The sequence below is a fragment of the Saccopteryx bilineata genome, chromosome 2 (genome assembly GCF_036850765.1).
Source record: "Saccopteryx bilineata isolate mSacBil1 chromosome 2, mSacBil1_pri_phased_curated, whole genome shotgun sequence".
In the NCBI taxonomy this organism is placed as follows: domain Eukaryota; kingdom Metazoa; phylum Chordata; class Mammalia; order Chiroptera; family Emballonuridae; genus Saccopteryx; species Saccopteryx bilineata.
Genome location: NC_089491.1, coordinates 197018599 through 197046302, shown reverse-complemented (window position 1 = coordinate 197046302; position 27704 = coordinate 197018599). Strand labels below are relative to the sequence as shown.

At 39.3% G+C, this 27704-nt stretch overlaps 1 protein-coding gene across 1 annotated transcript in view; it reads right to left on the bottom strand.

Annotated features, from left to right (window-relative positions):
* Nucleotides 1-27704, bottom strand: part of RSRC1 (arginine and serine rich coiled-coil 1) — a 557291-nt gene that overhangs the window by 185211 nt on the left and 344376 nt on the right. The window lies entirely within an intron of this gene.

Genomic DNA, 27704 nt, shown 5'->3' with positions numbered 1-27704 from the left:
GAAAAAGCTCAAATAAACAACTTAACCCTGCATCTAAAAGAATTAGAAAAAGAACAGCAAGTAAAGCCCAAATGTAGTAGAAGGAAGGAAATAATAAAGATCAGAGCAGAAATAAATGACATAGAGGCTAAAGAAACAATACAGAGGATCAATGAAACTAGGAGCTGGTTCTTTGAAAAGGTAAACAAGATTGATGCACCTTTAAGTAGACTCACCAAGAAAAAGAGAGAGAGGACTCAAATAAATAAAATTAGAAATGAGAGAGGAGAAATAACAACTGACACAACAGAAATACAAAATATTGTAAGAAAATACTATGAAGAACTGTATGCCAAAAAACTAGACAACCTAGATGAAATGGACAAATTCCTTGAAACATACAATCTTCCAAAAATCAATCTGGAAGAATCAGAAAACCTAAACAGACCGATTACACCAAAGGAGATCGAAACAGTTATCAAAAAACTCCCAACAAAGAAAAGTCCGGGGCCCGATGGCTTCACAACGGAATTCTACCAAATAGTCAAAGAAGAACTAACTCCTATCCTTCTCAAACTATTTCAAAAAATTCAAGAGGAAGGAAGACTTCCAAACTCCTTTTATGAGGCGACCATAATTCTGATTCCAAAACCAGGCAAAGACAACACAAACAAAGAAAATTATAGGCCAATATCTCTGATGAATATAGATGCTAAAATCCTCAACAAAATATTAGCAAACTGGATCCAACAATATATGGAAAAAATCATACACCATGATCAAGTGGGATTTATTCTGGGGAGGCAAGGCTGGTACAATATTCGTAAATCAATCAATGTGATTCATCACATAAACAAAAAGAAGGAGAAAAACCATATGATAATTTCAATAGATGCAGAAAAAGCATTTGATAAAATCCAGCACCCATTCATGATCAAAACTCTCAGCAAAGTGGGAATACAGGGAACATACCTCAACATGATAAAAGCCATCTATGAGAAACCACAGCCAACATCATACTCAATGGGAAAAAATTAAAAGCAATACCCTTAAGATCAGGAACAAGGCAGGGGTGCCCCCTTTCACCACTCTTATTTCACATAGTCCTGGAAGTCCTAGCCACAGCAATCAGATAAGAAGAAGAAATAAAAGACATTCAAGTTGGAAAAGAAGAAGTAAAACTATCATTATTTGCAGATGATATGATATTGTATATAGAAAACCCTAAAGTCTCAGTCAAAAAACTACTGGACCTGATAAATAAATTCAGCAAAGTGGCAGGATATAAAACCAATACTCAGAAATCAGAAGCATTTTTATACACCAACAATGAACAGTCAGAAAGAGAAATTAAGGAAACAATCCCCTTCACAATTACAACCAAAAAAATAAAGTACCTAGGAGTAAACTTAACCAAGGAGACTAAAGACTTGTACTCAGAAAATTACAAAACATTGATAAAAGAAATCAAGGAGCCTGACCAGGCGGTGGTGCAGTGGATAGAGCGTTGGACTGGGATGCGGAAGGACCCAGGTTCAAGACCCCGGAGTTGCCAGCTTGAGTGCGGGCTCATCTGGCTTGAGCAAAAAGCTCACTAGCATGGACCCAAGCTCACTGGCTCGAGCAGGGGGTTGCTCAGTCTGCTGAAGGCCCACGGTCATGGCACATATGAGAAAGCAATCAATGGACAACTAAGGTGTCGCAACAAAAAACTGATGATTGATGCTTCTCATCTCTCTCCGTTCCTGTCTGTCTCTCCCTATCTATCCCTCTATCTGACTCTCTCTCTGTCCCTGTAAATAAATAAATAAATAAATAAAAATATTTTAAAAAAGAAATCAAGGAAGATACAAACAAGTGGAAGCATATACTGTGCTCATGGTTAGGAAGAATAAACATCATTAAAATGTCTATATTACCCAAAGCAATTTATAAATTCAATGCAATACCAATTAAAATACCAATGACATACTTCAAAGATATAGAACACATATTCCAAAAATTTATATGGAACCAAAAAAGGACACGAATAGCCTCAGCAATCTTAAAAAAGAAGAATAAAGTGGGAGGTATCACACTTCCTGATATCAAGTTATACTACAAGGCCATTGTACTCAAAACAGCCTGGTACTGGCATAAGAACAGGCATATAGATCAATGGAACAGAACAGAGAACCCAGAAATAAACCCACAGTTCTATGGACAACTGATATTTGACAAAGGAGGTAAGGAAATACAATGGAGTAAAGACAGCCTCTTTAACAAATGGTGTTGGGAAAATTGGACAGCTACCTGCAAAAAAATGATACTAGATCACCAGCTTACACCACTCACAAAAATAAACTCAAAATGGATAAAAGACTTGAATGTAGGCCGTGAAACCACAAGCATCTTAGAAGAAAACATAGGCAGTAAGCTCTCCGACATCTCTCGGAGCAATATATTTGCTGATTTATCTCCACAGGGAAGTGAATAAAAGACAGGATAAACAAATGGGACTATATCAAACTAAAAAGCTTTTGCACAGCTAAAGACAACAAGAACAGAATAAAAAGACAAACTACACAATGGGAGAACATATTTGACAATACGTCTGATAAGGGGTTAATAACCAAAATTTATAAAGAACTTGTAAAACTCAACACCAGGAAGACAAACAACCCAATCCAAAAATGGGCAAAAGAGATGAATAGACACTTCTCCAAAGAGGACATACAGATGGCCAATAGGCATATGAAAAAATGCTCAACATCACTAATCATTAGAGAAATGCAAATTAAAACCACAATGAGATATCACCTTACACCAGTCAGAATGGCGCTTATCAAGAAAACAACACAGAATAAGTGCTGGCGAGGATGTGGAGAAAAGGGAACCCTCCTGCACTGCTGGTGGGAATGCAGACTGGTGCAGCCACTGTGGAAAACAGTATGGAGATTCCTCAAAAAACTGAAAATCGAACTGCCTTTTGACCCAGCTATCCCACTTTTAGGAATATACCCCAAGGACACCATAGAACGGCTCGAAAAGGAGAAATGCACCCGCATGTTTGTGGCAGCATTGTTCACAATAGCGAAGATCTGGAAATAGCCCAAGTGTCCGTCAGAGGACGAGTGGATTAAAAAACTTTGGTACATATATACTATGGAATACTACTCAGCCATAAGAAATGATGACATCGGATCATTTACAATAACATGGATGGACCTTGATAACATTATACGGAGTGAAATAAGTAAATCAGAAAAAAAAACTGAGATGAATCCATACATAGAAGGGACATAAAAATGAGACTCAGAAACAGAGAACCCAGAAATAAACCCACAGTTCTATGGACAACTGATATTTGACAAAGGAGGTAAGGAAATACAATGGAGTAAAGACAGTCTCTTTAACAAATGGTGTTGGGAAAATTGGACAGCTACCTGCAAAAAAATGAAACTAGATCACCAGCTTACACCACTCACAAAAATAAACTCAAAATGGATAAAAGACTTGAATGTAGGCCGTGAAACCATAAGCATCTTAGAAGAAAACATAGGCAGTAAGCTCTCCGACATCTCTCGGAGCAATATATTTGCTGATTTATCTCCACGGGGAAGTGAAATAAAAGACAGGATAAACAAATGGGACTATATCAAACTAAAAAGCTTTTGCACAGCTAAAGACAACAAGAACAGAATAAAAAGACAAACTACACAATGGGAGAACATATTTGACAATACGTCTGATAAGGGGTTAATAACCAAAATTTATAAAGAACTTGTAAAACTCAACACCAGGAAGACAAACAACCCAATCCAAAAATGGTCAAAAGAGATGAATAGACACTTCTCCAAAGAGGACATACAGATGGCCAATAGGCATATGAAAAAATGCTCAACATCACTAATCATTAGAGAAATGCAAATTAAAACCACAATGAGATATCACCTTACACCAGTCAGAATGGCGCTTATCAACAAAACAACACAATAAGTGCTGGCGAGAATGTGGAGAAAAGGGGACCCTCCTGCACTGCTGGTGGGAATGCAGACTGGTGCAGCCACTGTGGAAAACAGTATGGAGATTCCTCAAAAAACTGAAAATCGAACCGCCTTTTGACCCAGCTATCCCACTTTTAGGAATATACCCCAAGGACACCATAGAACGGCTCGAAAAGGAGAAATGCACCCGCATGTTTGTGGCAGCATTGTTCACAATAGCGAAGATCTGGAAACAGCCCAAGTGTCCGTCAGAGGACAAGTGGATTAAAAAACTTTGGTACATATATACTATGGAATACTACTCAGCCATAAGAAATGATGACATCAGATCATTTACAATAACATGGATGGACCTTGATAACATTATACGGAGTGAAATAAGTAAATCAGAAAAAAAACTGAGATGAATCCATACATAGAAGGGACATAAAAATGAGACTCAGAGATATGAACAAGAATGTGATGGCAACAGGGGCGGGGGGGGGGGTTGGGGGAGGGGGGAGGGGGTGAAGAAGGAGAGAGGGGTTAGGGGAGGGGAGGGGCACAAAGAAAACCAGATAGAAGGTGACAGAAGACAATTTAACTTTGCGGGAGGGGTATACAGCACAATCAAATGTCAAAATAATCTAGAGATATTTTCTCTCAATATATGTACCCTGATTTATCAATGTCACTGCATTAAATTTAATAAAAAATATTAATATTAAAAAAAAAATGAGACTCAGAGACATGAACAAGAATTTGATGGCAACAGGGGCGGGGGGTTGGGGGAGGGGGGATGGGGTGAAGAAGGAGAGAAAGGTTAGGGGAGGGGAGGGGCACAAAGAAAACCAGATAGGAGGTGACAGAAGACAATTTAACTTTGCGGGAGGGGTATACAGCACAATCAAATGGCAAAATAATCTAGAGATATTTTCTCCCAACATATGTACCCTGATTTATCAATGTCACTGCATTAAATTTAATAAAAAAAAAAATGGGCAAAAGAAATGAATAGACACTTCAAAAAGGACATTCAGATGACCAATAGACAAAAGAAAAAATGTTTAACATCACTAATCATTAGAGAAATGCAAATTAAAACCACAATGAGATATCACCTCACACCAGTCAAAATGACACATTAACAAAACAAAAGATAGTAAGTGCTGGTGAGGATGTGGAGTAAAGGGAATCTTTCTGCACTGCTGGTGGGAATGCAGACTGGTGCAACCACTGTGGAAAATGGTATGGAGATTCCTCAAAAAATTAAAAATGGAACTGCTTTTTGACCCAGCCATCCCACTTTTAGGAATATATACTAAGAACATCAAATCACTGATTCAAAAGAAGAAATGCACCCCCATATTTATGGCAGCATTGTTTACAATAATGAAGATCTGGATACAGCCCAAGTGTCCTTCAGTGGACGAGTGGATTAAAAAGCTGTACTACATATACACATGGAATACTATGGGGCCATGAAAAAGAAGGAAATACTACCTTTTGCAACAACATGGATAGACCTGGAAACTATTATGTTAAGTGACATAAGCCAGGCAAGAAATAAAAATATCATATGACCTCATTCATATGAGGAATTCAATGAATAATGTGAACTGAGGAACAGAATAGAGGCAGAGGAGGGATCAAAGGGACCAGTGGGAAAGTGGACAGAGGGAAAGGGGATGAGAGTATGAGATCAGAGAAGGAAAAGAGCTTGGTGAAATTACATATACATAACAGCGTTATAGAGAGCAGAAGAGCAAATCCTGGAGGAAAGCAGAGAGGGTGTTAGGGGGAGGGGGCAAGAAGGATGTTGAGGGGAATTTGGGGGTGTGGGAGGATGTATTCGGTGGCACATTTGAATCTATGTAAATACAATAAATTTAAATCAATAAAAAATAAGAAATCATGAAGTGTGAGATGGATAGGAATTCCAGAGCATAAAGATTCCTATAAAATGTAAAAAAAAAAAAAAAAAAAAGAGAGAGAGAGAGAGAGAACAGTATCTTTCTTAGTGTCCTACTGTTTTTCCAATATTTTAAAATATCTGTAATGTGATTTATGTTTTGAGATTTTCCTAGAAAAGTTATGTTCTGTAAAAATAAAACCAACAAAAGAAAGCAATTTGGTCACAGACAGAACCCCTCTCCTTATCTTCATTTTAAAATCCTTGCAAGTTATTATTATTTTAAGTCTCCTTTGCCAATTATTGGGCTATAATATTACTAGTAAGGTGGAGAAATTTAAATTTCCTTCAGAGTCAGTCTGGATCTCATTTACTTTCAAGGGTCTCTGAAAAAAGTCATTTTAGAATAAATCACTAAAATAAATAAAGGGGGTGATGTGATTCCTTAGGAAAAACTGTAAGAGCTGTGTGTGGGGTGTCTTAGCTTGGGCTACTATAACAAAATATCACAGACTGGATGACTTACACAACAGAAATATATTTTCTCACATCTATGAAGACTAGAAGTCCAAGATCAAGGTACCAACATAGTTGGTTTCTAATGAGAACTCAATACCTCCCTTGTAGAAAACCATTTTCTGGCTTTGTCCTCACATGGGGGGCTGTTAAAAGAGCAAGTTCTCTGGTACCTCTTGAAATGAGAATACTAATCCCATCATGAGGGTCCCACCCTTATTGTCTCATCTAAAACTAATTTTCTCCCAAAGGCCTCATCTCCAAATATCATTACATTGAGGGTTAGGGCTTCAACATACAAATTTGGGGGTCAGGGGGACAAAGAAAAACAAGGGCAAAAGGAGGCTGCAGGCAGAATCCCAGCCTTTCCTGACTGCTTTTCTTCCTCCAGTGCTAAATTTCCACTGCTCCCTCCCTTTTTTTTCTTTTTCGGGGTCAAATACACTTTCTTAGGCCCTGACCACTCTTTCTTTAAGGAATCTGTTTTGTAATAGGACCTTGTACACCAATCATCCCACAGGAAAAAGACAAGATATGTTCTTTGCCAGCATTGGTTTTTTCTCAGGTGAAATGCATCTGAGCACAAATTACAGAAAACTATTTATCTTTAAAAAAATATTGTTATTAAAACTGGTATTTCAAAATTATACAAAATACACATTTTGTTAATGCTATTTTGCTCTACTCAATTACTAATTTGGTGCTACATTAATTAATTTTAGAAACAGAGGGGCACTAAATAATGTTAGCTCATTCTCCTTTCTCTTTTCCTTCATTATATTTTACTTCATTTCTTCAAACTACTTTGCTAAAGTGAGTCTTTTGTAATCCTTTCTTGGACCAAAAACCTACCAGTAAATACTTACCTGTTGTTACTGATTCCTTTCTATATATATAACTGTTGGTTCCACAAGGCATTCCAAACTGAACAGTAAATTTAGTAAGTAAATTTTCACACATGAACTTAAAAGATATATATAGACTTCCCCAGACATGGTTTTAAAACTTGTTAAGGAATTGACTAGGGGAATCTTGGTCAAGATGGTGGTGTAGGTAAATGTGGTACTCAGATTTACACAACCACATCAAAATTACAATGAACTAAAGAACAATCATCATTCAGAATCACCTTAAATCTAGCTGAATGGAAGTCCTAAAACTAAGCATATAAAGAAGAAGCCACATTGAGACTGTTAGGAGGGGCAGAGTTATGGATCAATTTGGTATCACACCCATATGTGGTGGATAAAATGCAGGAAAGACATTTTGGCTGCAGAGGTCCCAGCTCCACAAGAGACCCCCAGCCCAGTTTCCAGTGCCAGAAAGTCCTTATAACTTCTGGCTATAAAAACCAGTGGAGATTATGGCTGAGTAAGATGGAGGGCAACTGGAGTACCAGGCAGTTCCTTTTAAAGGGCTCATGCATGGACTTACTAGGACTCACTCCCTCTAAATTTCATCACTGGTACAGCAGTTCAAAAGCCTCCAGAGACATATGGCAGGAACTGAAGTGTCTGGCATCAAGGCAAGAAGTGGTGGCATACTTTTTCCCAGAAAGAAGTGCACGCAGAGGCTACTTTCCCCACAGAGCCAGCAGGAGTGTGCCATATCTGAGTCTCTATCAACCTGGCTATCATTGCCCCGCCCTGGTAATTCCCTGAGACCCCACCCACTCAAATTGTGAATCCATTCAGGCTTTTGCATACAAATGTCTTTTCTTGATTCATGCTTCAGACTTTCCTAAAAATTCTGAAAAAGCAGCATCTGCCTTTCGTATGACTGGTACCTCTTATTAAGTGGCCCCAGGCAAGACACTAGCAGCAGCCACCCAGTTTCTCAGCTTGGCCTCTTATGGGCATCTCCAAGCTCAACACAAGTAGGAGCCATCTGCAGTTTGCTTTATGGCTCATGCTGGGTGGTTCCAGGCAAAATACAGGTGGTGGCTGACCTTGGCCTGCACATCCTAGAGCAGGGGTTGGGAACCTATGGCTCACGAGCCAGATGTGGCTCTTTTGATGGCTGCATCTGGCTCGCAGACAAATCTTTAATAAAAAAAACAATAATGTTAAAAATATAAAACATTCTCATGTATACTGCTCGTGTTCATGGCTGCGGGTGGCTGGAGCCAATCACAGCTGTCCTCTGGGACAACAGCAAATTTTTATTGGATAATGCGTAACATACACGAGTCATTGTATAGCTCTCACGGAATTACATTTTAAAATATGTGGCGTTCATGGCTCTCTCAGCCAAAAAGGTTCTCAACCCCTGTCCTAGAAGGACCTTGAGCCAGTGTTCCAGGTGGATAGCTTTAGATGATGTTGAATCACTAGCTCCTCAAGTGACACATTTAAGGGGCAGACTCAGAGGGCACCAGAGCCCTGCTGAAGTAAGTCCTATTCCATGGGGTGGACCCCTGCACAGCTGATCTGTTGCAGCCAGTCCTCACAGCCAGCTGGCCTGGTTGTCAATCCCTTCCATTGATCCCAACAGCAATCAAGGCTCAACTATAGCAAGAGGGTATACACAGCCCACATAGGGCGCAGAGGGTATGCCTTTTGTACACAGCTTGAGTGACTGAAGAGGCTGTGCCACTGAATCCTACAGAACACCTACTATATCAGGTCATTCTACCAAGCCTGGAAGACATAAAAGCTCTACTTAATACATAGAAACAAACACAGGGAGGTTGCCAAAGTGAGGACACAAAGAAACATGCCCTAAATGAAAGAACAGAACAAAACTCCATAAAAAGAACTAAAAATGGAGACAAGCAATCTAGTAGATGCAAAATTCAAAACACTAGTTATAAGTATGTTCAATAAACTTAGGGGAAGAGTAGATAAACTTAGAACATCAACATATAAAAAATAACATGGAAACCATAAAAAAAAACACAGTCAAAAAGTGAAGAATTGGCCCTGGCTGGTTGGCTTAGTGGTAAAGCGTCGGCCTGGCGTGCAGGAATCCCAGGTTCAATTCCAGGCCAGGGCACACAGGAGAAGCGCCCATCTGCTTCTCCACCCCTCCCCTCTCCTTCCTCTCTGTCTCTCTCTTCCCCTCCCGCAGCCAAAGCTCCATTGGAGCAAAGTTGGCCCGGGTACTGAGGATGGCTCTGTGGCATCTGCCTCAGGCGCTACAGTGGCTCTGGTTGCAACAGAGCGATGCCCCAGATGGGCAGAGCATCGCCCCCTGGTGGGTGTGCCGGGTGGATCCCAGTTGGGCACATGCAGGAGTCTGTCTGACTGCCTCCCCATTTCCAACTTCAGAAAAATACAAAAAAAAAAAAGTGAAGAATTATTTACAGGGAATCAACAGTAGCTGAGAATCAAAAGAGCAATTTAGAATATAAGGAAGCAAAAAATACCCAACCAGAACAGAAGAAAAAAAAAAGAAGATACTGTAAGGAGCCTCTAGGACAAATGAAAGCATACAAATATTCACATCATGAGAGAGCTTGAAGGAGAAGAAAGCAAGATATTGAAATCTATCTGAAGAAATAATGACAGAAAACTTCCCTAAACCAGTGAAGAAAATATACATACAAGTCTAGGAAGCACAAAGAATCCCAAACAAGATGCACCCAAAGAGGCCCATACTAAGACTTATTATAGTTAAAATACAAAAAGATAAAGACAAAGAAAGACTCTTAAAAGCAGAAAAAAAAAAGGCAGTTAGTTATCTAGCTCACATAAGACTGTCAGCTGATTTCACAACAGAAACTTTGCAGGCCAGTGGGACTGGCAAGAAACAACCAATGTTATGAAAAGCAAGGACCTACACTCAAGGTTACTCTACCCAGCAAAAGTATCTTTAGAATTAAAGGACAGATAAAGAACTTCCCAAACAAGAAAAAGCTAAAGGAGTTCATCACCACCAAACCAGTATTGCATGAAATGTTAAAGGGTGGTCTTTTGTTTTTTTACTTTTACTTAGAGGAGGGGAGGCAGAAAGACATGTGCCCTGACCAGGATCAACCTGGCAAGCCCCCTACATGGCGATGCTCTGCCCATCTGGGGTCGCTGCTCTGTTGCTCAGCAACCAGACTATTTCAGCACCGAGGCAAGGCCATGGAGCAATCCTCAGTGCCTTGGGCCAACTTGCTTCAATTAAGCCATGGCTGGGGGAAGGGGAGAGAGAGAGAAAAAGAGAGAGAAGGGGTGGGTAAGCAGATGGTCACTTCTCCTATGTGCCCTGACCAGGAATCAAACCTGGGATTTCCACATGCTAGGCTGATGCTCTACTGCTGATCCAACTGGCCAGGGCCAAGGGTGTTCTTTAAGAAGAAGAAAAATAAATAAAATATGTGAATAAAATAGCAATAAATATATATGTATCAACAATTGAGTCTAAAATAAAAACAAAATAAATGAATAAGCAGAACAGAAACAGACTCATAGATACAGAAAACATTTTGATGGTTGCCAGATGGGAGGAGATTTGGGCAAAGAAGGGGAAAAGATTTAGAGGTATAAAGTGGTAATTAAAGAATAGTCATGGGAATATAAAGTACAGCACAGGGAACATAGTCAATAATATTCTAGTAACAATGTATGATGTCAGATGGGTATGAGATTTATCAGGCTGATCACAACATAAGTTATATAATGTCTAATAACTGGGGTGTACACCTGCAAATAATATAACATTGTATATCAGCTTTAATTGAAAAATTAAAAAGAACACAATTAAAAAATATTTGGCAAGTACATTATTAATTCAATTACTTACTCTGGGAAAGTTATGGTACCACTCTAAGCCTCAGATTTTTAAACTATAAAATAAAGATATAATACTTCTTCTCTCAGAGGGTTGTCATTTAGATTCATAATATATAGAAAGCATTTAATATAATGCTTTGCACAAGTCACTTAATCCTAAATAATGATTTTTTCCTGTACTTCTGAGAATAAATAGGATTATTAAAGCGTATATGCCCCTCCTCCAAAATATTCTAAGAGGAAGAAAATGTTACTCCTACAGAAAGAATTCTGCTCAAAGTCTCCTTGTTTTATATGTTTCTATGAGAGAATGAAACCCAGTATCTTAATTTCCAAACGAGGTAATAAGATAGTGTTTTACTTCACTAAAAAATCTTCAACAAACACAAATAATTTAAAATTTGAACCCTCAGATCTTGGCTATGGATTGCAAATAAATCCCTCTATGTGTGCCCTATTGTTCAAATGATATATCAACTCAGAAGTCCTCAATCACATGGTCAGCAAAGACTTCCACTTTTGGCAAAACCTGGAAGCAGTATCTTAGCACAGTTTTATAAAGAAAATGTAGGAGAATGGAGATGGCAGCAGAGTAGGCGGATGCACAGACACCCAGCTCTCAACACCAAACTGGAATACAAATCAATTTAGAAAAAATCAGCATGAAAAACCAACACTGAACTGCAAGAACAGCTCTCAAAAACCAAGGAGCAAAGAGGAAGCCACAACAATCCTGGTAAGGAGTGCCTGAATCTCCTCTGCTTACAGGAAGGGAAGGAGGGGGGTGAGGCTGAGAGCCCAGAGAGGATTTCACAGAGGAAAAAGAGCAGAAACTACTGCTCACAGCCACTTACCTGGCGACCAGGGAGCAAGGTGGGTTGAAAAGACCAGCTTATCTCCCAAGTGGAAAAGACAGGGAGAGGGACAGACTGTGAGGGGCTAAGGTATGCAAGAAACAAAATAAAAAAGCTGACTCATTCGTGCTGGAGGCGGCCATAGCTGGGGGAGGGACTGAACCTTTCACAAAACAGAGCTGAAGTGCTTCCGGATCAGAGATCTCCGGACATCTATCCAGCTCCAATCAGCACAACAAGACACAGCTGAAAACAAGAAGTGGGGAGGAGGGGCAGTAACTCAGGTCTCCATGGAGATCTGAGATACACCTCCCCCTACTGAAGCTGAGAGAAAAAACCCTGCCCCCAGTGAGATTAGTTGGAGGAAGAGACCTTCAGCGTCTCAGGTTACACCCACAGCATTCCTGGATACAGTTTCAAGGAAGCCCCCTGCTGAGATCAGTTAACAAGACTATCACCTGTTAAGAAAACAAACAAATCAAGACTTCAAAGCTGCCCAAATCCGAAAGTGGATTACAAATAATAGCTGATACCAACCCAGGAAGACCTAAAAATAACACAACTGAAAACTGGAGGCAGACTACACCAAGCCTAGACTCAATCAACTCTACAAATAAAAAAAAAGAAGAAGAAGAAGATGAGAAAACAAAGGAGTGCAATCCAAATGAAACCACAAGAGACACTTTCGAGAGATGAACTGAGTGATATGGAAATAATCAAACTTCCAGATGCAGAGTTCAAAATAATGATTGTAAGGATGCTTAGAGATCTTAGAACAACAATGGAGGGGGAGTTTGAAAACCTAAATAAAGAAATAGCAAGTATAAAAAAGAATCAGTTGGAGACGACAAATACAATATCAGAAATAAAGACCACAATGGAAGGAATTAAAAACAGGATAGATAGAGCAGAGGATCGAATCAGCGAGTTAGAAGACAACTGGAATGAAGGCATGAAAGCAGAGAAGAAAAGAGAAAAAAGACTTAAAAAGTCAGAGGAAACTCTTAGAGAGCTCTGTGACAACATGAAGAGAAATAACATCCGCATCATAGGGGTTTCTGAAGAAGAAAAAAAAGAACAAGGGATAGAGACTTTGTTCAATCATATCATAGCTGAAAACTTCCCTAAATTAATGCAAGAGAAACTCTCACAAATCCAAGAAGCACAGAGGACTCCATTAAAAAGAAACCCAAAGAAACCTACACCAAGACACATCATAATTAAAATACCAAAGCTAAGCGATAAAGAGAAAATATTAAAAGCTGCAAGAGAAAAAAAAGTTATCACCTACAAAGGAGCCCCCATAAGGATGACATCTGACTTCTAAACAGAAACACTTGAGGCCAGAAGGGAATGGCAAGAAATATTCAAAGTAATGCAGAACAAGAACCTACAACCAAGACTACTTTATCCAGCAAGGCTATCGTTTAAAATTGAAGGAGAAATAAAAAGCTTCCCAGACAAAAAACAACTCAAGGAATTCATTACAACCAAACCAATGCTGCAGGAAATATTAAGGGGCCTGGTGTAAACAGATAAAGTGGGAAAACAATACAGAAAAAAAAAAAAAAGAAAAAGGAATACACCTTTAAAGAAGAAAATGGCAATAAACAACTACATATCAATAATAACCTTAAATGTAAATGGATTAAATGATCCAATCAAAAGACATAGGGTAGCTGCGTGGATAAGAAAACAGGACCCATACATATGTTGTCTACAAGAGACACACCTTAGAACAAAACACACACACAGATTGAAGGTAAAAGGATGGAAAAAAATGTTTCATGCAAATGGAAATGAAAAAAAAGCTGGGGTAGCAATACTTATATCAGACAAATTGGACTTTAAAACAAAGGATATAGTAAGAGATAAAGAAGGCCACTACATAATGATAAAGGGAGTAATCCAACAGGAAGATATAAATATTATAAATATCTATGCACCTAATATAGGAGCACCCAAATATATAAAACAGACTTTGATGGATTTATTTCTTCTTTGATCTCATTCTTAAACCATTCATTATTTAACACCCTGCTATTTAGTTTCCATGTGTTTGAGAATTTTTGAGCTTTTCTGCTGTGATTCATTTCTAGTTTCATGCCGTTGTGATCGGAGAAAGTGCTTGATATGATTTCAGTCTTCTTAAATTTGTTGAGAGCACTTTTGTGCCCTAACATGTGGTCTATCCTAGAGAATGTACCATGAGCACTTGAAAAGAATGTATATTCTGCTGCTTTAGGGTGAAAGGTTCTGAAGATATCTATTAAATCGAGTTGATCTAGTGTTTCCAATAAGTCTGCTGTTTCTTTGTTAATTTTCTTTCTTGAGGATCTATCTAGTGATGTTAGTGGGGTATTGAAATCCCATACTATTATAGTATTGCTGTTGATCTCGCCCTTTAAATCCATCAAAATCTGTTTTATATATTTGGGAGCTCCTATATTAGGTGCATAGATATTTATAATAGTTATATCTTCCTGTTGGATTACTCCCTTTATCATTATGTAGTGGCCTTCTTTATCTCTTACTATATCCTTTGTTTTAAAGTCCAATTTGTCTGATATAAGTATTGCTACCCCAGCTTTTTTTTCATTTCCATTTGCATGAAACATTTTTTTCCATCCTTTTACCTTCAATCTGTGTGTGTGTTTTGTTCTAAGGTGTGTCTCTTGTAGACAACATATGTATGGGTCCTGTTTTCTTATCCACGCAGCTACCCTATGTCTTTTGATTGGATCATTTAATCCATTTACATTTAATTTTTTTTTTAATTTTTTTTTTTTTTTTCCATTTTTCTGAAGCTGGAAACAGGGAGAGACAGTCAGACAGACTCCCGCATACGCCCGACCGGGATCCACCCGGCACGCCCACCATGGGGCGACGCTCTGCCCACCAGGGGGCGATGCTCTGCCCATCCTGGGCGTCGCCATGTTGCGACCAGAGCCACTCTAGCGCCTGGGGCAGAGGCCACAGAGCCATCCCCAGCGCCCGGGCCATCTTTGCTCCAGTGGAGCCTTGGCTGCGGGAGGGGACGAGAGAGACAGAGAGGAAAGCGCGGCGGAGGGGTGGAGAAGCAAATGGGCGCTTCTCCTGTGTGCCCTGACCGGGAATCGAACCCGGGTCCTCCGCACGCTAGGCCGACGCTCTACCGCTGAGCCAACCGGCCAGGGCTAATCCATTAAATTTAAGGTTATTATTGATATGTAGTTGTTTATTGCCATTTTCTTCTTTAAAGGTGTATTCCTTTTTCTTTTTCTTTTTTTCTGTATTGTTTTCCCACTTTATCTGTTTACACCAGGCCCCTTAATATTTCCTGCAGCATTGGTTTGGTTGTAATGAATTCCTTGAGTTGTTTTTTGTCTGGGAAGCTTTTTATTTCTCCTTCAATTTTAAACGATAGCCTTGCTGGATAAAGTAGTCTTGGTTGTAGGTTCTTGTTCTGCATTACTTTGAATATTTCTTGCCATTCCCTTCTGGCCTCAAGTGTTTCTGTTTAGAAGTCAGATGTCATCCTTATGGGGGCTCCTTTGTAGGTGATAACTTTTTTTTCTCTTGCAGCTTTTAATATTTTCTCTTTATCGCTTAGCTTTGGTATTTTAATTATGATGTGTCTTGGTGTAGGTTTCTTTGGGTTTCTTTTTAATGGAGTCCTCTGTGCTTCTTGGATTTGTGAGAGTTTCTCTTGCATTAATTTAGGGAAGTTTTCAGCTATGATATGATTGAACAAAGTCTCTATCCCTTGTTCTTTTTTTTCTTCTTCAGGAACCCCTATGATGCGGATGTTATTTCTCTTCATGTTGTCACAGAGCTCTCTAAGAATTTCCTCTGACTTTTTGAGTCTTTTTTCTCTTTTCTTCTCTGCTTTCATGCCTTCATTCCAGTTGTCTTCTAACTCGCTGATTCGATCCTCTGCTCTATCTATCCTGTTTTTAATTCCTTCCATTGTGGTCTTTATTTCTGATATTGTATTTGTCGTCTCCAACTGATTCTTTTTTATACTTGCTATTTCTTTATTTAGGTTTTCAAACTCCCCCTCCATTGTTGTTCTAAGATCCCTAAGCATCCTTACAATCATTATTTTGAACTCTGCATCTGGAAGTTTGATTATTTCCATATCACTCAGTTCATCTCTCGAAAGTGTCTCTTGTGGTTTCATTTGGATTGCACTCCTTTGTTTTCTCATCTTCTTCTTCTTCTTTTTTTTTATTTGTAGAGTTGATTGAGTCTAGGCTTGGTGTTGTCTGCCTCCAGTTTTCAGTTGTGTTATTTTTAGGTCTTCCTGGGTTGGTATCAGCTATTATTTGTAATCCACTTTCGGATTTGGGCAGCTTTGAAGTCTTGATTTGTTTGTTTTCTTAACAGGTGATAGTCTTGTTAACTGATCTCAGCAGGGGGCTTCCTTGAAACTGTATCCAGGAATGCTGTGGGTGTAACCTGAGACGCTGAAGGTCTCTTCCTCCAACTAATCTCACTGGGGGCAGGGTTTTTTCTCTCAGCTTCAGTAGGGGGAGGTGTATCTCAGATCTCCATGGAGACCTGAGTTACTGCCCCTCCTCCCCACTTCTTGTTTTCAGCTGTGTCTTGTTGTGCTGATTGGAGCTGGATAGATGTCCGGAGATCTCTGATCCGGAAGCACTTCAGCTCTGTTTTGTGAAAGGTTCAGTCCCTCCCCCAGCTATGGCCGCCTCCAGCACGAATGAGTCAGCTTTTTTATTTTGTTTCTTGCATACCTTAGCCCCTCACAGTCTGTCCCTCTCCCTGTCTTTTCCACTTGGGAGATAAGCTGGTCTTTTCAACCCACCTTGCTCCCTGGTCGCCAGGTAAGTGGCTGTGAGCAGTAGTTTCTGCTCTTTTTCCTCTGTGAAATCCTCTCTGGGCTCTCAGCCTCACCCCCCTCCTTCCCTTCCTGTAAGCAGAGGAGATTCAGGCACTCCTTACCAGGATTGTTGTGGCTTCCTCTTTGCTCCTTGGTTTTTGAGAGCTGTTCTTGCAGTTCAGTGTTGGTTTTTCATGCTGATTTTTTCTAAATTGATTTGTATTCCAGTTTGGTGTTGAGAGCTGGGTGTCTGTGCATCCGCCTACTCGGCTGCCATCTTCCACCACTTTGATGGATTTAAAGGGCGAGATCAACAGCAATACTATAATAGTAGGGGATTTCAATACCCCACTAACATCACTAGATAGATCCTCAAGAAAGAAAATTAACAAAGAAACAGCAGACTTATTGGAAACACTAGATCAACTCAATTTAATAGATATCTTCAGAACCTTTCACCCTAAAGCAGCAGAATATACATTCTTTTCAAGTGCTCATGGTACATTCTCTAGGATAGACCACATGTTAGGGCACAAAAGTGCTCTCAACAAATTTAAGAAGACTGAAATCATATCAAGCACTTTCTCCGATCACAACGGCATGAAACTAGAAATGAATCACAGCAGAAAAGCTCAAAAATTCTCAAACACATGGAAACTAAATAGCAGGGTGTTAAATAATGAATGGATTAAGAATGACATCAGCCCTGGCCGGTTGGCTCAGCGGTAGAGCGTCGGCCTAGCGTGCGGAGGACCTGGGTTCGATTCCCGGCCAGGGCACATGGGAGAAGCGCCCATTTGCTTCTCCACCCCTCCGCCGCGCCTTCCTCTCTGTCTCTCTCTTCCCCTCCCGCAGCCAAGGCTCCATTGGAGCAAAGATGGCCCGGGCGCTGGGGATGGCTCTGTGGCCTCTGCCCCAGGCGCTAGAGTGGCTCTGGTTGCAACATGGCGACACCCAGGAGGGTCGCAACATGGCGACGCCCAGGATGGGCAGAGCATCGCCCCCTGGTGGGCAGAGCATCGCCCCTGGTGGGCGTGCCGGGTGGATCCCGGTCGGGCGCATGCGGGAGTCTGTCTGACTGCCTCTCCCTGTTTCCAGCTTCAGAAAAATGCAAAAAAAAAAAAAAAAAAAAAGAATGAGATCAAAGAAGAAATAAAGAAATTCCTAGAAACGAATGACAATGAGCATACAACAACTCAAAATTTATGGGACACAGCGAAAGCAGTGCTGAGAGGGAAGTTCATAGCACTACAGGCACACTTTCAGAAGCTAGAAAAAGCTCAAATAAACAACTTAACCCTGCATCTAAAAGAATTAGAAAAAGAACAGCAAGTAAAGCCCAAATGTAGTAGAAGGAAGGAAATAATAAAGATCAGAACAGAAATAAATGACATAGAGGCTAAAGAAACAATACAGAGGATCAATGAAACTAGGAGCTGGTTCTTTGAAAAGGTAAACAAGATTGATGCACCTTTAAGTAGACTCACCAAGAAAAAGAGAGAGAGGACTCAAATAAATAAAATTAGAAATGAGAGAGGAGAAATAACAACTGACACAACAGAAATACAAAATATTGTAAGAAAATACTATGAAGAACTGTATGCCAAAAAGCTAGACAACCTAGATGAAATGGACAAATTCCTTGAAACGTACAATCTTCCAAAAATCAATCTGGAAGAATCAGAAAACCTAAACAGACCGATTACACCAAAGGAGATCAAAACAGTTATCAAAAAACTCCCAACAAAGAAAAGTCCGGGGCCCGATGGCTTCACAACGGAATTCTACCAAATAGTCAAAGAAGAACTAACTCCTATCCTTCTCAAACTATTTCAAAAAATTCAAGAGGAAGGAAGACTTCCAAACTCCTTTTATGAGGCGAGCATAATTCTGATTCCAAAACCAGGCAAAGACAACACAAAGAAAGAAAATTATAGGCCAATATCTCTGATGAATATAGATGCTAAAATCCTCAACAAAATATTAGCAAACCGGATCCAACAATATATGGAAAAAATCATACACCATGATCAAGTGGGATTTATTCTGGGGAGGCAAGGCTGGTACAATATTCGTAAATCAATCAATGTGATTCATCACATAAACAAAAAGAAGGAGAAAAACCATATGATAATTTCAATAGATGCAGAAAAAGCATTTGATAAAATCCAGCACCCATTCATGATCAAAACTCAGCAAAGTGGGAATACAGGGAACATACCTCAACATGATAAAAGCCATCTATGAGAAACCCACAGCCAACATCATACTCAATGGGAAAAAATTAAAAGCAATACCCTTAAGATCAGGAACAAGGCAGGGGTGCCCCCTTTCACCACTGTTATTTAACATAGTCCTGGAAGTCCTAGCCACAGCAATCAGACAAGAAGAAGAAATAAAAGGCATTCAAGTTGGAAAAGAAGAAGTAAAACTATCATTATTTGCAGATGATATGATATTGTATATAGAAAACCCTAAAGTCTCAGTCAAAAAACTACTGGACCTGATAAATAAATTCAGCAAAGTGGCAGGATATAAAATCAATACTCAGAAATCATAAGCATTTTTATACACCAACAATGAACAGTCAGAAAGAGAAATTAAGGAAACAATCCCCTTCACAATTACAACCAAAAAATAAAGTACCTAGGAGTAAACTTAACCAAGGAGACTAAAGACTTGTACTCGGAAAATTACAAAACATTGATAAAAGAAATCAAGGAAGATACTAACAAGTGGAAGCATATACCGTGCTCATGGTTAGGAAGAATAAACATCATTAAAATGTCTATATTACCCAAAGCAATTTATAAATTCAATGCAATACCAATTAAAATACCAATGACATACTTCAAAGATATAGAACACATATTCCAAAAATTTATATGGAACCAAAAAAGGACACGAATAGCCTCAGCAATCTTAAAAAAGAAGAATAAAGTGGGAGGTATCACACTTCCTGATATCAAGTTATACTACAAGGCCATTGTACTCAAAACAGCCTGGTACTGGCATAAGAACAGGCATATAGATCAATGGAATAGAACAGAGAACCCAGAAATAAACCCACAGTTCTATGGACAACTGATATTTGACAAAGGAGGTAAGGAAATACAATGGAGTAAAGACAGCCTCTTTAACAAATGGTGTTGGGAAAATTGGACAGCTACCTGCAAAAAAATGAAACTAGATCACCAGCTTACACCACTCACAAAAATAAACTCAAAATGGATAAAAGACTTGAATGTAGGCCATGAAACCATAAGCATCTTAGAAGAAAACATAGGCAGTAAGCTCTCCGACATCTCTCGGAGCAATATATTTGCTGATTTATCTCCACGGGCAAGGGAAATAAAAGACAGGATAAACAAATGGGACTATATCAAACTAAAAAGCTTTTGCACAGCTAAAGACAACAAGAACAGAATAAAAAGACAAACTACACAATGGGAGAACATATTTGACAATACGTCTGATAAGGGGTTAATAACCAAAATTTATAAAGAACTTGTAAAACTCAACACCAGGAAGACAAACAACCCAATCCAAAAATGGTCAAAAGAGATGAATAGACACTTCTCCAAAGAGGACATACAGATGGCCAATAGGCATATGAAAAAATGCTCAACATCACTAATCATTAGAGAAATGCAAATTAAAACCACAATGAGATATCACCTTACACGAGTCAGAATGGCGCTTATCAACAAAACAACACAGAATAAGTGCTGGCGAGGATGTGGAGAAAAGGGGACCCTCCTGCACTGCTGGTGGGAATGCAGACTGGTGCAGCCACTGTGGAAAACAGTATGGAGATTCCTCAAAAAACTGAAAATCGAACTGCCTTTTGACCCAGCTATCCTACTTTTAGGAATATACCCCAAGGACACCATAGAACGGCTCGAAAAGGAGAAATGCACCCGCATGTTTGTGGCAGCATTGTTCACAATAGCGAAGATCTGGAAACAGCCCAAGTGTCTGTCAGAGGATGAGTGGATTAAAAATCTTTGGTACATATATACTATGGAATACTACTCAGCCATAAGAAATGATGACATCGGATCATTTACAATAACATGGATGGACCTTGATAACATTATACGGAGTGAAATAAGTTAATCAGAAAATAAACTGAGATGAATCCATACATAGAAGGGACATAAAGACGAGACTCAAAGACATGAACAAGAATGTGATGGCAACAGGGGCGGGGGGGTTGGGGGAGGGGGGAGGGGGTGAAGAAGGAGAGAGGGGTTAGGGGAGGGGAGGGGCACAAAGAAAACCAGATAGAAGGTGACAGAAGACAATTTAACTTTGCGGGAGGGGTATACAGCACAATCAAATGGCAAAATAATCTAGAGATATTTTCTCTCAACATATGTACCCTGATTTATCAATGTCACTGCATTAAATTTAAAAAAAAAAAAAAAAAGAAAAAAAAAGAAAATGTAAATAAAAATCTCACTGACCTTTTTCTCTGATGTCCTAAAACTTCCATCTCTTAAGAGTAAGTACTGTAGATCAAAAAGTAAGACCTAGTTTAAAAGGAAAATACTTTCCAATTTTAGCAGATCTTAAGACCTTTAGGAAAATGAAAAGAAAATGGCTCTCTGTACTCTTCTTGCTCTATTCAAGTTATTCTGATTATAGTCTGCTCCAAGTTAAATGAAATAGTGCATGTGATAATATAGTATCTGGTGTTAATTTCCTTTATTTTCCTAATAAAGTCAGGATGTTCATGAAAGAAAAACTGGTGGGTCATCACAATCTATATGTAAAAGAAAATCAGAGAGATTTTTTCCAAATATTGTTATTTCATTTGTCAGCAGCTACTTCCTTCTTCCCTAAAAGTTAAGAGGCATATAAACGAATCTGCTTCAAAACAAAGATAATACACCCTACATATCTAGTTTGTAAACTCTGTTAATCAGATGGATTCTGATGAAGCCAAAGTTTCCAACTTAAACCCCTCCCCAAAATTAAACAACGTCCCACCCCAAAATTAAAAAACAACTCAGCCATATTTGAAATCCTTAATTACTTCATAATAGTGTATTGGTCATATAATGTAGCCCTAAACAGGTACCTTATGACAAGGACTGTGTTAATAGTGGTTTAGCTGTATTAGTTTATTAAAGCTTTTTAAAGGCATAACTCTTATTCTAACTTTATAATGAGAATAGATAGAGTAAGCAGGGATTTGCTTTACTAGAAAAACTGAAATGTATTAAATAAGTAAGGATTATATACAAGTCTAAAATAAATATTAAGCATGACCAGGTGGTGGCACAGTGAATAGAGCGTAGAACTATTACACATGATCCAGGTTTGAAACCCTGAGGTTGCCGACTTGAGCACAAGCTCATACAGCTTGAGCACAGGGTCACCAGCTTGAGCACAGGGTCACTGGCTTGACTGTGGGATCATAGACATGACCCCATGGTTGCTGGCTTGAGCCCAAAGGTCGCTGGCTTGATCCCAAGGTCGCTGGCTTGAGCAAGGGGTTACTCACTCTGCTGTAGCCCCCTGGTCAAGGCACATATGAGAAAGCAATGAACAACTAAGGTGCTGCAACAAAGAAATGATGCTTCTCATTTATTTCCTTTCTGTCTGTCCCTATCTGTCCCTCTCTCTGTCTCTCTTGCTAAAAAATATAAATAAATAAATATGAAAAACTACTGAAACTTGTTAAAATTTAAAAATTTTTAAAGAGATTCATACAGTATACATTTCCTATTATTTCTTTTTTAATAAGTTCATTTAAAAAAATCTAAATAATGACTCCTTATCCCAAAAGAAAAAGGTTATATTCACAAACCTAAAAGCTTTTTAAAAAATTGCCTTTCAAGAACATATAGTCTATATGCTTTCTAAAACATAATATTTTTAAAAATTTGTCTACTCGATACCTTGTAATCATCTCTAAATCTAATGGGACATAAGCGCATTTCATCAGAGATGAAATTCTTCAATGACTGCTAAAATGAGAATCAAAAACTTATTATAATTTAGTAGTTTGGCTTGCAGCAAGCATTAATCAGAAGTCATAATAAATCCACATGGTTCTTTAGACAGCACATTAGTCAAACAGTTTTCTGGGATAACGACACTGACTAATGGGCTCTGAGTTAGAAGGGTCAATCATAAACTCATCAAATGCTTCATTTAATCTCCTAATTTGGACAAACACAATTTGTTTATGGGAAAGATATCAGGTGTTCGTGAATGAATAATGGCTATGAAACCGAACTCCATTAATCAGTTCATGATTACAAATGACTTAGAGATTGTTTATTCTAATTTCATTCATTTGGGTCAACAAAGAAAACATGAGCAAATGAACCCATTTGGAAAAAAATGGCACACTTATCTCTCCATATTTAATAAGGCAATGATAAATACTCTTTCAATAACTATGTCAGTTACTATTCAGTTTGATACCATTCCTTTTTATAATCGAGTTTTAATACCTATGATTTATAAGGAGACCAAGTAAGAAAAAACTAAAAACAAAACACAGAATTGTATACTCTTCAATGCTACCAAAGGTACATTCATTTTATAAGAATTCTGATTTCTCAGGAGGAGGTAGTTTCTCCAATGTTTCCACTGCACTTTTAAATTTTGTACTTTGCCTAACACAAGGTAGGGTTTCAGATATTTGCAGAATACATGAGTGGTTTATAGTACCATAATATTTAAGTATTTGTTTCATAGTTCTGTCTTACACTGGGCTGTGAGCTGCAAAGTGGCAGAAATACTGTCTTGGGAATCTACTATGCATTTCCATTGCCTAGAGCAGTGGTCCCCAACCTTTTTTGGGCCACGGATCGGTTTAATGTCAGAAAATATTTTCACGGACCGGCCTTTAGGGTGGGACGGATAAATGCACAAAATAAAATTATGCGACCGGTGTAAAAACTGTGATATTTTAAAATATAATTGTCGAACTTATGAGACAAGCGTCAAGAGTGAGTCTTAGATGGATGTAACAGAGGGAATCTGGTCATTTTTTAAAAAATAAAACATCGTTCAGACTTAAATATAAATAAAACAGAAATAATGTAAGTTATTTATTCTATCTCTGCGGACCAGTACCAAATGGCCCACGGACCACTACCGGTCCGTGGCCCGGGGGTTGGGGACCACTGGTCTAGAGTATGTCCTGGAACAACTTACTTTTGTTCAAATAAACTCTAAGAATAAGTACTCTGTCATGAAAATTCTGATTAATTTTTAAATTAATTTATTGACAGTAAAATTTGCAGTCTTCTGTATTGTTTTGAAAGTGAGAATAATCAAGTATAGAAGAAGCATCATTGTTTTTTAATTACTAAAAGACAACTGTTCTCTCTTATTCTTCCCCTTTCCTATTTTGACTAAATGGAACTTAAGTGTGATGGTGCCTCTTTGGGTTCTCCAGGACTGTTCATGTTCCAGCTCACCAGGCACCGTGCTGGATGAGCTGATTTGTCCTTGCTGATCTAGTGTGTGACCACTTCTACCCTGATTTAGCTGATTAATTTTCTGGGCAGCATCAAATAGGTTGCCTTCCCCTTCAGATACTGTTTGGGCTTGGCCAATAGGAGACAGGAAGATGACTTAGAGGGCAAGAGGAAAAAGAAGTTAGGTTTATTTCCTGCTGGCCTGGGGTTTGATAGTGGCTACCTTCCTCTTCTAAAGGCCCAGTTTCTGTTGAGACAGCTCTCTTATAATAGGCTCTCAAATGTTCAAAAGCTGCTCTTTCCTTTCCCTTATTAGTCCTAGAGGTGTTAAAGATTTAGAGCTGTTAAGTTAGGAATCTTAAACCTGACCAACCCTTTAATAGTTGAATGTGCCATGTGCTGCCAGCTGCCACCCTAGGCTGTGCACTTGCTCATCTCTGGCTTCTGCCCTCTCCCCCAAGCCTCAGGGGTTGAAGCACAATCTATACCATGGAGTTGACACCGAAAAGGACTGAGACCGAGGTGGGTCTGCCCTGACATGAACTTGATTGTGTAGGTTCTCGATTTTGTACAGAAAAGACCTTATAACATAAATGCAGGTGATTTTCAGAGTATGTCTATTAAAGTTAGGACAATGAAACCAAGGAGGGTCTTAAAACAGAAGAGGCGAGTCACATCAATGGGAGTGAGCACAGGCAGAGCTGCCCTGGCCCTTTAGAAAGAGAGTCACAGAGGCAGAATTGAGCCAGCTGTGTGGATTCAGGAAACAAGTTACAGAGGCAAAAGGAGGGCTCTTGAAGACAGGGTCAGAAGGTTAATCCAAGACAAGATCCCACTGCCCACTGCTTCCCTGGTTGCAAGTCTCATGGAAACACTTATGTCTTAGGAGAAAGAAAGCAAAGATACACATCTAAGAAGAGTGAGGGGGAGAGACATGAGTGTGTGTGTGTGTGTGTGAGTGTGTGTGTGTGTGTGAGAGAGAGAGAGAGAGAGAGAGAGAGAGAACATGCTTTGGGTCCTTTGTCTTAAGGGTTTTCCATAAGCAGAGGCAGATTTAGTGGCAGGTGCACTGGACATGTGCCCTGGGCCCCAACTTCTGAAAGGCCTTGCAAAACCCCAACTTTACACTTTTTTTTTTTTCATTTTTCTGAAGCTAGAAACAGGGAGAGACAGTCAGACAGACTCCCGCATGCGCCCGACCGGGATCCACCCGGCACGCCCACCAGGGGGCGATGCTCTGCCCATCCTGGGCGTCACCATGTTGCGACCAGAGCCACTCTAGCGCCTGAGGCAGAGGCCACAGAGCCATCCCCAGCGCCTGGGCCATCTTTGCTCCAATGGAGCCTTGGCTGCGGGAGGGGAAGAGAGAGACAGAGAGGAAAGTGCGGCGGAGGGGTGGAGAAGCAAATGGGCGCTTCTCCTGTGTGCCCTGGCCGGAAATCGAACCCGAGTCCTCCGTACGCTAGGCCAACGCTCTACCGCTGAGCCAACCGGCCAGGGCGCAACTTTACACTTTTTTAATGACATCAAGTTTGGTTTCATATGTGCAATTTTAACATGAATAGTACATAATATTTTTATTTATTTAAAAATATAGTTAACATGTATTTTTATTTTCCCTGTCTCTCTTTTTTTAAGGGATCCAATATTTTCTTCTGCACCCGGGGTCTCAATCGACCTTAATCCACCTCTGTCCATAAGTAGGAATTTTAGAGGAGGTCTCCAGGAAGAATTTCAAAAGAATACTCATCACTTTCCAGGTGCGTACTTTAATATCAAAATGAGTACACGGAAGGGTCAGGGTCATTATCTGGTCAGTTTCGTCTTTAAAGAATGAAACTGAAAAGGAACCAGCCTGAAGTGGGTCTGCCCCAGCACTGTCTAAAATTTGTAAACCACTTGCTTCTAAGTGTCCTTCGTTAGAAAAGATAAGATCACATGATTTATTAGATGGCTGTAAATTGCTCCACCAGTTTGTTTGGCTGTCTGTGTTGTGATAAGGTGCCAAGGAATTGTAAAATTTAGCATTAGCAACAACATTTTAAAGAGGAAAACTCAGGCCTCTAAACCCCTCCTTTCTGTGGAGAAAGGAAAAAGAAGAATGCAGGAGGAAGGGCTTACAAGGGCAACTGGGTGATCTAGTTGTAGTTTGGCTAATTCCTATAATTCTCTGAAAGGGTGCCTGGGACCACTTGCCACACAGAGCAAAGAAGATAGAACTTATCCGAAAACACCTTCCTCTTTTCTTAAAAGGCTTTAGAAAAGAATGTTTATATGTACCTTAATCAAGAATTCCTATACTCGGACTCACCCTAAAGTCATGAAAGTGACGAATACCTCTAGACAAAGGGATCACAAGCCCTCCTTACCCACCCCAACCGGTATGTGATTTTGTCTATAAAAGCAGGCCTCTGAGCTGTAGGGGAGCTGCAGGATTTGGGTTTGTCTTACCCCCCTGTAGTCACTGGCCAATATACTCCTCAAAAATTCATCTGGACTTGGTGTCTTTGGGGAACTTGCTGGTCACTTTACAACAGTATCAGTTTCCACATTCTACTTTTGTCAAAAAATTTTTGTAGCTTCTTACTAACCTGTTTCAGAGTTAGTAAGGTTAATCCTGGCCTGTCTTGTTTTATCCTAGCATGTTCATCCCCACCACTGTGTCTTAGGAAATTTAGACTTGGCTTTAGGAAACTTCATGGTAACTGTTTCTATTCCTGACTTTGTAACTGGACCCCTAATCATGTGCTATTAATGAGATGTTGAAGTTTCTTGATGATGTTATCTATTTCTGATTCTCTAATTTAAGTTCTTAGTATTGATCTGTTGAGTCCCAGGTTTTTAGATTGGGAAAAAATATATATATTTTCACTAATATAAAATCCTAATAAGTAGAAGACTATAATATACTCATAAAGAAATTAATATATAAATAAATATTCAAACAATTAATGTGTCAGTTACAAAACCCTTTTCACTAAGTCTTTTTAAATACTAAATATATTGTGAAAAAGACAAATTTCATGTACCTACACGTCTAGGGAGTGCAGTTTCATGACTGAACTCTCCAGAGCTAACCTATTAAATTTCTCACATGTAAATTATTTGTTTATGATTGATTTCCAGAATGCATTATAAACTTGTGTACTGTCTTTAAAGTTTTCAATTATAAAAGAAAACAAGCATTTTATTTTGAAAAATCAATGGGCTACATAAGAGGAGGAAATAAAGGAACACCACCACTACTATTACTCTCCTCATTAACATTTGGTGGGTATTTTCCCTGGGCTTTTCCTATGCATTTTAAACACATGCACGCATTATGAAAAGTATATATGTGTCATTATCCTATATTTATACTTGTGTTGAAGGAGGAGAAAACCAGAAGAATGCAGAGGAGAGGGGGGCCTGCAATATCGAGGGCCTTAAGCTCTAGCCTGTGACCTCAGTGTTCTTGATTGAGGGAACAAGGGCAGACAGAAAAGTTTGA